This window comes from Staurois parvus, unplaced genomic scaffold (genome assembly GCF_062004578.1).
Source record: "Staurois parvus isolate SC_StPar_1 unplaced genomic scaffold, SC_StPar_1.0 ptg000276l, whole genome shotgun sequence".
NCBI classification, from domain to species: domain Eukaryota; kingdom Metazoa; phylum Chordata; class Amphibia; order Anura; family Ranidae; genus Staurois; species Staurois parvus.
The window spans coordinates 3199098-3210519 of record NW_028318072.1 but is presented as its reverse complement, the minus strand read 5'-3'; positions in this window follow the sequence as shown (position 1 = coordinate 3210519).

Genomic DNA, 11422 nt, shown 5'->3' with positions numbered 1-11422 from the left:
AGACAAGATATAGTGAATGCAAGGTCCTGGGTTTAGTAACACTTTAATACCATAAAGAAACTTGTAGCGAGGATGGATTGGGGGGTTCCTATTTTTAAAATTCTTCTGAAAATCCTAATTCTCTGGCTGTCATGTTGATCCAATGGTTTCAGTACATCGCATAAAGCTGCAGGCCTGTTCCGCATCTGTGTCTTAAAGTTGATGCCAAGCACCAGACGTTTTCAAAATGAGGTTAAAAAATTACAGCTTTCCTTTAAAAATGGGCTGTCTATTGCAATCTATATATCCATGGTTGTGATCATTTTTTAAACTGCCAAAAAATAAAATTTTGCTTCCTTGTAACCATGGCAGCGGTACTGTGTGCAAAGAACTTCCCATCCCCCAGCTCATTGACTTCACTCACTGTCTGCTTAGGCTCCATGTACACAGGACACATCTGAACAATGAAAACTGATTGCTGGAAAACGAAGGTTGAAAAATGTCTGTTTAGCCTCGTTTGCATACCGCGTTTATGAGCTTTAGAAGTGTTTTTTAAAGATAACCTCAGGAGACCTTCCAAAATGCCCAGAATGCACTCAAAAATAGTAAAAAAATTAACTATTTCAGACATTTTGAGAGAAATAGAAAAAATTGTAAAGTGCTGCGTAAATTGACAGCGCTATATAAGTACCTGAAATAAATAGAGAAGCAGAGAGAGCAGTATGTGTTGAGATTATCTGTCTTTTTTTTGTGGTGTTTGTGTTCCAGCTCATTTCTGTGCAGAAATTATTGCAGCAGTGTCTAACATATTTTCTTTCATGCGAAACCTCAAAGTATGGTGTGCTAGGTCCATTTGAGTACCGGGAAAACACTTTGCATGCATTTTTCATGATGAAAAAAGGTTCTGGACAGCATCTGGAAATAGACAAGTTAAAAAAATTTCCAAATGCAAACACTTATAAACGAGGTTAGCCGCGTTTACAAGCGTTTGGCGTTTGAAACGCTGATAAAATCTACTCCTGAACGCAAGTTTGGTGCGTTCAAAAAAACGACTGCAAACTCAACTGCTTGTAAACGACTGTAAACGACATAGTGTACATGGACACATAGGAAAACATTAGGGAGAGTTCAGGGGCTGCTGAAAATAATGCTGAACAGTTCCTAAACGTGAGTTTATCAGCTGCAGTGTACATGAAGCCTTAGAATCACATTTCAAGCATCCGCAGCCAGGTCCTGCACCAAGAATCTCTGCAGGGATGTTCAGGTAGAATGGTGGATGTCGGAGTGAGGAAATGTATTTTATTAAAACCTGGGGACCGATTATGTGATTGTAGAAGAGAAGGCACACACACACACACAGACTCCTTGTGCTCACTTTTGAGAAGTGTTCTGACAAATGCAGATGAGGATCTGAAATAAAGCTTTCTACAGATCTAAATCCATGTACAGGGTGTATAGAAAAGAACCAAAATAATTACATTTTGTTGCTTTGGAGCCTGAAATGAAGACAGAAACAGATTTTGTTTTATCCAGCTGTATTTTATCAACTTATAACATCCAAGTAAAATATTTAACACCACTATGTCAGAAAAAGAAAAATCAAAAACTGAATCACTGAGTTGGAAAAGGGATCACCCCCTTGTATCAGTATTTTGTTGAACCACCTTTTGCTTTAATTCCAGCCTTTAGTCTGTTGGGATTTCTCTACTAACTTTGCACATCCAGACTTTGCAATATTTGCCCACGCTTCTTTGCAGAACTGCCCAAGTTCAGATCAATTTGACGGTGACCGTTTGTGGACTGCAGTCTTCAAGTCATTCCACATATTTTCAATGGGGTTTAAAGGAGAGTTCCAGTCTCCTCGACACTTTTCTACAAAAAGCACCTGCATTATTCTCTTCAGTTGCAGTATATAATTGGGAAAGTGTTCTAAGTGTATGTTGTTTGCTTACTTGTAAATGTGACATTTCTCAGCAGGATCCCGGCAGGCAGCGGCCATTACTAGTGTGCGTATCTGAAGCCAGCTCCTTCTTTCTTCTGGATTCGGTGCAGCTGGCTACTTAGCATGCACCTCCCGATCTCGCGCTTGCGCTGTAAGGACACGGCACACTGTGTTGTAACAATGGCGGCGGCGATGGAAGATTCCATCCCATTGTTATGAGAACCTGTCAATCATTCCTCCCGATAATGTAACTTCCAGTCAAGAAATACCGCAAGACTTCACCATTAGGCTTCCCAAAGACACCTGGGAAAACCAATGGCGATAGAGTCCTAGGGAATTGTATAATGAAGAAATCGCCTAGGCCAGTGTTTCTCAACCTTTTTCCAGTCAAAGCACCCTTTATAATTATGGACAGTCCCGAGGCACCCTCTAAAGTTATGGAGAGTCTTGAGGCACCCCATTCTAAAATGTGAAAAACTATTCTAATAGTTTTTCTTTTCTTGGGAGACTGCATGTGATCAGCAGTGCTCTGCTGAACACTGATGAAAGTCACCAGACTGTTCTAGCTGCTGATGATAAAAGGTATTTAGCAGTTTATATTTACTAAAATAATTACATTTCCATGTTGTGTGTACTGTGGGAGACCAGATATAGTGAATGCAGGGTCCTGGGTTTAGTAACACTTTAATAATAGACTTCACTGTGCTTGTAGGTATTGATAAAGCCTTTATATATTTTTTGTAGCCATCTCCTGATTTGTGCCTGTCCACAACTTTATCCTGGACATCTTTTGACAGTGCCTTGCCACCATAGTGGATTGTTTTGCTTCAGTTGCACTACCAGGGACTGAAATGCTCAAGGAAAGCTCTTTTCATGCTGAGCTAACCAAAATGACCCCAGCTGATTACAGTCGAAAGCCAAATGGCTTTGTGTGCCATTTAGAAAGTGATTAGCTACACCTGCTTTAGTTTATATTTAGGAGGGGGGTGATCATTTTTCCAGCTCAGTGATTCTGTTTTTGGATTTTGTTTATTTTTCTGATATGTTGCTGTAATATCTTTCATTTGTTATTAATTGCACAAATACAGCTAGATAAAACAAAAATTGTGTCTGTCTTCATTTCAAGTTGCAAAGCAACAAAATGTGATTTTTTTTAAAGGGGGGTGATTCTTTTCTATACCCACTGTACGTACTGTATATCAGCCATAACATTATGACCACCTACCTCTTATTGAGTAGGTCCCCCTTTTGCAGCCAAAACAGCCCTGACCCATTGAGGCATGGGCTCCACTAGACCTCTGAAGGTATGCAGTGATATCCAGCACCAAGCTATCTGTAGCAGATCTATTAACCACTTCCGCGGTGCCCTATAGCAGAAATACTGCTACAGGATGACACGTGTGCACAAAATCACATATATATATGTGATTCGCACTCCCACGGACCAAAGGAGTGCACGCGCACCTCCGCTGACCCAGGAGTGCCGTGATTTAATCCCCAAGGGATCATAATCTGATTTAGGCCAGTGATGGTCCTATCAGGGATCTTCCTGTACCTGTGTTTACACAGGTACAGGTAGTGATGACATTTTCTCCCTCTGGGCACATTCCATCCCAGAGAGAAGAATCAACACAACAGTGAGTAAAAGCAGCACACTTTTCACAGTTAGAACACTTTAACACTTTAGGACACATTTAACCCCTTGATCACCCCCCCCCCCCCCCCCAGTTAACCACTTCACTGCCTTGTCACCAGTGTCATTAGTACAGTGTACAGATTTTTTGCTGATCACTGTATTACTGTCACCAGCGACTTCAGATAGCATTAGCGTCAGTTAGTGCCCCTCCCAGATAGCTTCAGATTGCCCATCAGTACACCAGTAATCACATTTAACCCCTTGATTGCCAGGAACGCACTCACACAATAAACCTTCATTGCTAGTATGGTGTCTGAACAGATCAATATCTTTGATCAGATCAGCACTATACCAGTGTTCACATTAGTATAGTGTCCCCAAAAATGCAGCGTTAGCGGGATCAGCCCCAGCACCTGCGTTTAGCCCCTACGCTTAGGTCCCCCCCCACCCCAGCAAGTGCAGTGTCAGTAGGTCACTGTCACTTGATACATTGCACACAAAACCGCAGTGTTCGCAGAATCAGGCCTGATCTCTGCTAACACTTGCCGGTAAATTTTTTAGTAGAGGTTCAAGCAGTCACGCTAGGTACCTATAAATTTAGTGGCCAAAATGTCCAGCGAAAGGTACTCTAGCGAAGAGGCCTACAGGATTCTGAGCATGTCAGGTGAGAGAGAAAGGGAAGAGTCCCTGACACAATCAGCCTCAGAATACGAACCTGTAGACAGCAGCAGCACCCTGACAGATAGCTCAGAGGATGGAGAAGAGGTCCCTGCTAAGATCAGGCATACCTGACAAATTGGTGAGCACCAGCGGCCTAGTACATCCTGGTCTTTCACATACCGTCACTTGCTGACATGGTGAGTCCCATAAGTGCAGTACAAGCTGGTGCTGTGGCGTGCACAAGTAGTGTCCCGCAGCCACCAAGAATTCGCGCACAGGCCCGTAGAGCCTCTAGTATCCTTCCGGATGTGCTTGCAAATCCCGATTGGCAGCCCACAAGTTCTGCAGCACCTGTACTTCCCCCATTCACTGCCCAACCCGGAATTCAGGTGGAAACAGTAAATGTAATTACTCCCCTTAACTTTTTGGAGCTGTTTTTCACGGAAGATCTGTATGCATTGATTGTGGATCAAAGCAATTTATATGCACAACAGTTTATCGTCGCCAACCCAAATTCAAACCTTGCCATACCACAAACATGGAAACCCATTACGGTTTCAAAAATGTAAAGTTTTTTTGTGCCTAACCCTCAATATGGGCATTACTAAAAAAAATGAATTGCGGTTGTATTGGTCCACAGACCCGATTCATCATATGCCCGTGTTCTACGCTGCCATGGCCAGGCATAGATATGAGAGTATAATGCGTTTTATGCATTTCAATGACAACACACTCTGTCATCCTGAGGGTGACCCGGAATTTGACCGACTCTACAAAATTTGGCCCGTCGTAAATCACCTTAACCAAAAATTTGCAGATGTCTATATTCCCCAGCAAAAAATCTTTGTTGATGAGTCCCTCATTAATTTTTCTGGCCGCCTTGCTTTCAAACAATTTCTCCCCAGCAAACGTGCCAGATATGGGGTCAAGATGTATAAGACCTGCGAGAGGGCAACAGGCTATACATGTAAGTTTCGGATTTACAAGGGAAAAGATAGCCATGTGAAGCCCCCCCGGATGCCCAGACTACATGGGGAGCAGTGGAAAGATAGTTTGGGACTTGGTGTCATCCTTTTTCTATATGGGGTACCACTTACACGGTGACAATTTTTATTCAAGCGTGCCACTATTTAGACATTTGTACAATCTTGGAATTGGCACATGTGGCACTGTGTGACCTAATCGCCAGGGCTTCCCCCAATGGCTTGTAAATACCCGACTTAGAAAGGGGGAAAAAGCCTGCTTGAGAAATGAAGAATTGCTCGCAGTGAAGTGGAAGGACAAACGGGATGTTTTCGTTCGGTCTTCCATTCACGCAGACGCAACCATCCAAATTACCATGGTGTTGTTGAGAAGCCCCTCTGTGTCCACGACTATAACCTTAACATGGGAGGGGTGGACTTCAACGACTAGATGATAAAGCCATACTTAGTTTCCCGAAAAGCCAGACGCTGGTACAAAAAAGTGTCTGTTAATTTATTTCAATTGGCTCTATATAATGCTTTTGTGCTTTACAAAGCAACTGAATGAAGTGGATCCTTCCTAAAATTCCAGGAAGAGATCATCACGGCCCTTTTGTATCCAGACCCCCAACCCAGATGCAGTTAGGCTGCTGCATGAGAGCCATTTTCCCAATGCCATTCCTGGTACCCCAACCCAAAAGACACCCCAAAAAAGATGTTGTGTCTGTAGCAGATATGGAATTAGGCATGACGCCCGCTTTTTTTGTCCCTCCTGTCCTGGCCAACCTGGTCTCTGCCTCAAGGACTGCTTCCGTTGCTACCAGAAACTAGTGGAGTATTAGTATAGGGTACAGCACGGCACAGTTCAGGGCACATATTTACACAGGGTCTCGAAAGATGTTAGGTAGTCAGGAAACTGGCTATCGCATTTTGAGAGACCCTACAATCTGTTTTAAAAAGTTATTTAAAAAAAAATAAAAATAAAATAAAAGCATAAAAAAGTACAAATCCAAAAATAAAAAATTTTAAAAACCAAAAATAGTTAAAAAATTTTTTGTTGTCATTGTTGTTACTGTTCTACTGTTACAGTTTTACTGTTTTATTATTAACCATTGCTGTTTTCTTTGCAGGAATGCCATTCAGCTGCAGCACCGACCTGTTTATTCTGACAGCAACAGGAACTTGCCCTCAGAATATACATAAGTCAGTGTGGGCAGCACAGTTGGTTGAGATTTTTCATCCTCAGTTAAAAAAAGAGCATATATGACGAAGCATGGGGGCTTGGGGTGGCCAGTGGGTGGATGTTATTTTTTGCTAAACAAACAAAACATTTTTGAAAATAAAAAGTGTTTCTTTGTTTCGGTTATAAAGTTTTGTAAATAAGTAATTTTTCTCCTTCACTGATAGGCTGGACTGATAGGCGGCACTGATGGGAACTAATAGGTGGCACTCATGGGCACTATTAGGCGGTACTGATGGGCATTGATAGGTGGCACTGATGGGCAGCACTGATTCAACTGATGGGCACTGATTGCCAGCACAGATGGGACTACACTGATCACCAGGAAACGAATGATCAGTGCCCTTATGATCAGTGTAGATATCCCTTTGAGAAATGCTGCTTACGGCTCTCCTGTCAGCGTGAGGAGAGGACTGCTGATAACCAGCATTTCCTATTTACCCGGTGATCAGCTGTGATTGGACACAGCTGGTCACATGGTAAAAGCAGCTGTGATTGGCCTGTTCCTTATTAATGTAATCAGCTTTGTCCGAAGGGCACAACAATCTCAAATTGCACACAGTGTGTGCCCAGGGTGTGGTTCTGGGATGGCCTCCCATAACTCGCAGAGCACACTGTAGCCGTCTTTTGGCTATAACGCGATTGGGCACTGGTTAAGGTTAGGAGTGATTTGGAGCCCGTATGCCTATGGGTGGATATCTATTAACAATGTGGCTTGTAGTCACATTGTAGTAGCAAGGAAGGGTTAATTCATTGGTATAAAGGGAGCATGGTGATGGGTTCCTGGTACACCTATTAAAAATGAGTGCTGAAACGCGTTGGAATGTAAATGGAGGTGACGCCATTGCAAACCCAGGAAGAACTAGGAAGTGTACACTCTCCATTGTATGTAAAAAGGGGGATCACAGCATCACATTTTGAAGAGGAGAGAAAGAGAGAGAGAGAGAGAAAGAGGGAGAGAGAGAAAAATAGAGAGAGAGAAAGAGAGAGAAAGAGAGAGCTAGAGAAAAAGTGTGTTTGTCTAATAACAGATTTCCCAGAATCCAGCATCAATAGACCCCTTCGATCAATAATTGACTTCCTATCAACAATAGACTCCCCAGTGGCAGTAAACCCCCAGCAGCCAGGAACAATAGACCCTCCAGCACACCCCAACATCCCTTGCCATTACATATATTCACTTCTGGAGGTACTGCCTCTGCATTCCCCCACGTTCCTGCTGAAAAAAGCCCTAGTTAAAACACCCAGTAGGGTAATTGATATACAGCTGCTTTATCTGTATAGAAAATCCCAAAGCTGGTGATAATATATAATATCAAAGCATCACACTGCCTCCACCAGCTTGTCTTTTTCCCATACTGCATCCTGGTGTCATCTCTTGTCCAGGTAAGCAATACACATACACCCGACCATCCATATGATGTAAAAGAAAACATGATTCATCAAGCCAGGCCACCTTCCATTGCTTTGTGGTCCACTTCTGATGCTCATGTGCCCATTGTAGGCACTTTTGGCTGTGGACACAGGTCAGCATGGGCACCCTGACCATCTGTGGCTATGTTGCCCTATACATAACCAACTGTGATGCACTGTGTGTTCTGATGTTTCTATCGGAACCAACAGGAACTTTTTCAGTAATTTTAGCTACAGTAGCTCCTCTATAAGTCTTGGCCACCCATAACCCTGTCTCCAGTTCATCTTCCTTGGACCACTTTTGGTCAGTCCTGACCACTGTAGACTGGGAATATTCAATAAGAGCTTTCAGTTTTGGAGTTGCTCTGACTCAGTCGTCTAACTGTTACCATTTGGCCCTGGCCTCACAAATCCTTACACTTACCTTTTTCTAAATTTAACACATCAAATTCGGGGACAACATGTTCACTTGTTGCCTAATATTACCCACTGACTTTCAGATGTCATTGTAACAAGATATTCAATGTTATTCACTTTACCTGTCAGTAGTCTTAAAGTTAATGCTGATCATTGTATTTGATCTGATAAAAGAATGTTCATTTCTCCAACAAAACATGAGTTTCACTTTAAAGGAATGGATCTCCCAAACAACAATATGCAGTCTGAAAGTCACATGTGGACTTTTGATATCTCTAAGGCTGGGATGATGCATAGGCTCCTCTCGGCCACAGTGGTGGCAGTGTGGGGGGGGGGGGGGGTTAATGCAGCTGTGCTGGCTGGCAGGAAATGGCTGGCAAACTAGGTTTATTATAACTAAACAACACTACATTAAAGCCCAACTCCAGGCAAAGTAAAAATCCTCCCTTGCAGTGGTTGCTGTGCATAGACATATAAACATACAATAGTCAGTGCTCGTAAAAATGTGTATTGGATGCTTAAAACGCATGCTAATCACTTGAAGTATAGTTGACAGCCGGGTGCCCACTGCGCATGCGTGAGAATCGCTATCAGCCGGGTGCTCACACTAAAGGGAGGACAACTCCACAGAAGTTGTAGCGGTTACCTGTCAAAATGCTCCTCCTCCCTCCCCAAAGGTCCGCAGTCTCTGGTCATCTCCTGTACTGTATCCGCAGTCTCTGGTCATCTGCTGCACTATGTCTGCAGTCCATTGGTTCAGAATATTTTTTTTTTTTCTTGTTTTCCTCCTCTAAAACCTAGGCACGTCTTAAGTTCAGGTGCGTATTATGGAGCGAAAAATACGGTACTCATCAGAGATCCCTTTGTAATGTCTGTGATATGATTGTTGAATTAGAGAAGCCAGTGCAAGAAACTACTGGCCTACCAAAGCTACATTTTATTTCATAAATACAAAGTAACAGTATAGTAGTTTTCTTTATTTTCATATAAAACAAAACACAGAGTAGTCTGGTTATAAAAAAATCTTTTGACAAAGTATGTGACATTTTTCCTACACAGAAAACAAAAATAGATAAGATGTGAATTCAAATGGGTTACACCTTAGCAGGTTACACTTAAATGGAAGCCCTAATATCTTCAGAGCAAGCAAAAGCATCCTACACGCTGCACTGCTGAAGAGCCCCCCACAATCCTGAACTTACAGGTATAGGACCCCCCCAAATATCTCCTTCCCACTCAACCCATCATCAGCCTAAGGGCTGTCATGTAGTGGGTGTGACCAATACTATGTCAATGTATACTCCCTAAATGTCTACATTTGCACAAGGCTAGACATTGCCCAAGTGACAGTACTCGTGTCTAGTGATAGGTTGCATTTCTGTGAGTGTGAAAGTAGCACATGGGACCTGCTGTAAAATCATTTTTTGCTTTACTTTCTATCAGGATATGATCGTTTTAATTTATATAAGCCTGCATGTACTTCAGTGAACATGTGGGGCACGTCAACATTTCCCATAATAAATAAATATTTTAAAGATCTTGGCGAAATGTACTTCTTCACAACACACAATGGAAGTGGTAACATCTATGTGGATGCAAGCTATTGACTAAGGCATAGATTTCAGTTCATTGAGGCATTTTAAACTTGTTCCTAAGTGATGACAATTCTCAAACTGCTGAATATAGTTGCTTTATTATTGGCAGAAGTTGCCAGTGAACTCTGCACTATTGGGGGTTTTAAAAAATAAAGCCTATCTAGTAATGTTATTTATTAATGAATTTATAACGAAATGGTCATGATGTTAGGTAATATTTCATCACTCATTGGCACATAAATTCCCAACCTTTCTTTACTTGAAAAAGAGCAAATGTTTTAGACTTGGTCAGAGACATTATAAACAAGCACAGTTCTACCTCTGATCACTATAGTGGAAATTAACAAACAGCTAGAAAGTGACTTTATTTGGCTTGTTTCAGAGAAAGTCTATCCGACCAAAAAGTTGAGGTTCATAACCCTTACTAAAAAGTTCACACCACCTCAATGTTTACATCCTTAAGGCAAGCTTCTTCACCCCATGGAAATCTAGGACGCTGGGAGACAGACTGGCTACTTCAGCTCAGGAGGTGGAGGCAAAAACGTAACAAAGCTTTGTTTAAACGTTTCCTTACCCTTTTAGCTTCAGCCTGGAGATCGCTGTAGTGAACGCCATTATGGATGGTGGTGCAGTTAGCCTTTTCATGCTACACATGCGCATCATGGATCACAATTCTTAATGTTTATCTGTACTCATTACGAATTTGCTTGCTAGAGTAGTGTTGCCAACTTGCCCTTCATCATCTTGGTAGATGGACATATATTGAGAATTTTATAACCAAGTGCCACAATACAGTGAAGAAAAGCAATTTTGTTTTAATTAAGAATAATTTAACTTGAGCATGGAGCAGTTGTGAATGATTCAACAATTCCCCTTTACACTTCCAATATTAAAACGTGTTCCAGACCAGATCTTAGGTCTTTTAAACATGGACATTTAAAGAGAACAGTTAGCTTCTGTTCCCAATACCCATCGAACAATTAACTCTACACAAATGTTCCTTGGCAGGCCCTGGGGTGCCATATTACTAGTGTCATTTGTATGTGGACATTTAGGCCTCTTTCATATGGAATGAAGTCTGCTCCGATCAGCTGAGGATCTGTGAGCAGATGCCGCTCAATTTATGGAGAGCTGACATGGGCAGACACCACTGAGCTCTATGGGCAGCTAGGTGTAAAATGGACTCCACTGTCTGTTTACATAAGGCTGTCTCCAATCTGGTCTGTCAAACCGGAAAAAGATGCAGTCCCTTTTCTGTTTTTTTTTTTTTCCACCAGACCTGGAGGTAGCTGGGTGCACAACAACAAGTCCTGCCGTATCTGCCTGTCTATAGCTCTCCATGGACCTTCCCTTCAGGTCCATCTAAAAAAAAAACTGAAAGGCATACCTGATCGATCACAGTGTGAAAGGGGCCCAACCTGCTTCCACTTTTAAAGGAGTACAAATTTTTGAAGTGTGGTGCTGGTGGCTTAAAAATGTGGTAATCTGCTTCCAAGTATGTGCATGTAAGGGTCACACAAATACTGCAAATTAGTCACAGAGTGATACCATAAATAACTGGAGAAAACAGACCATAAA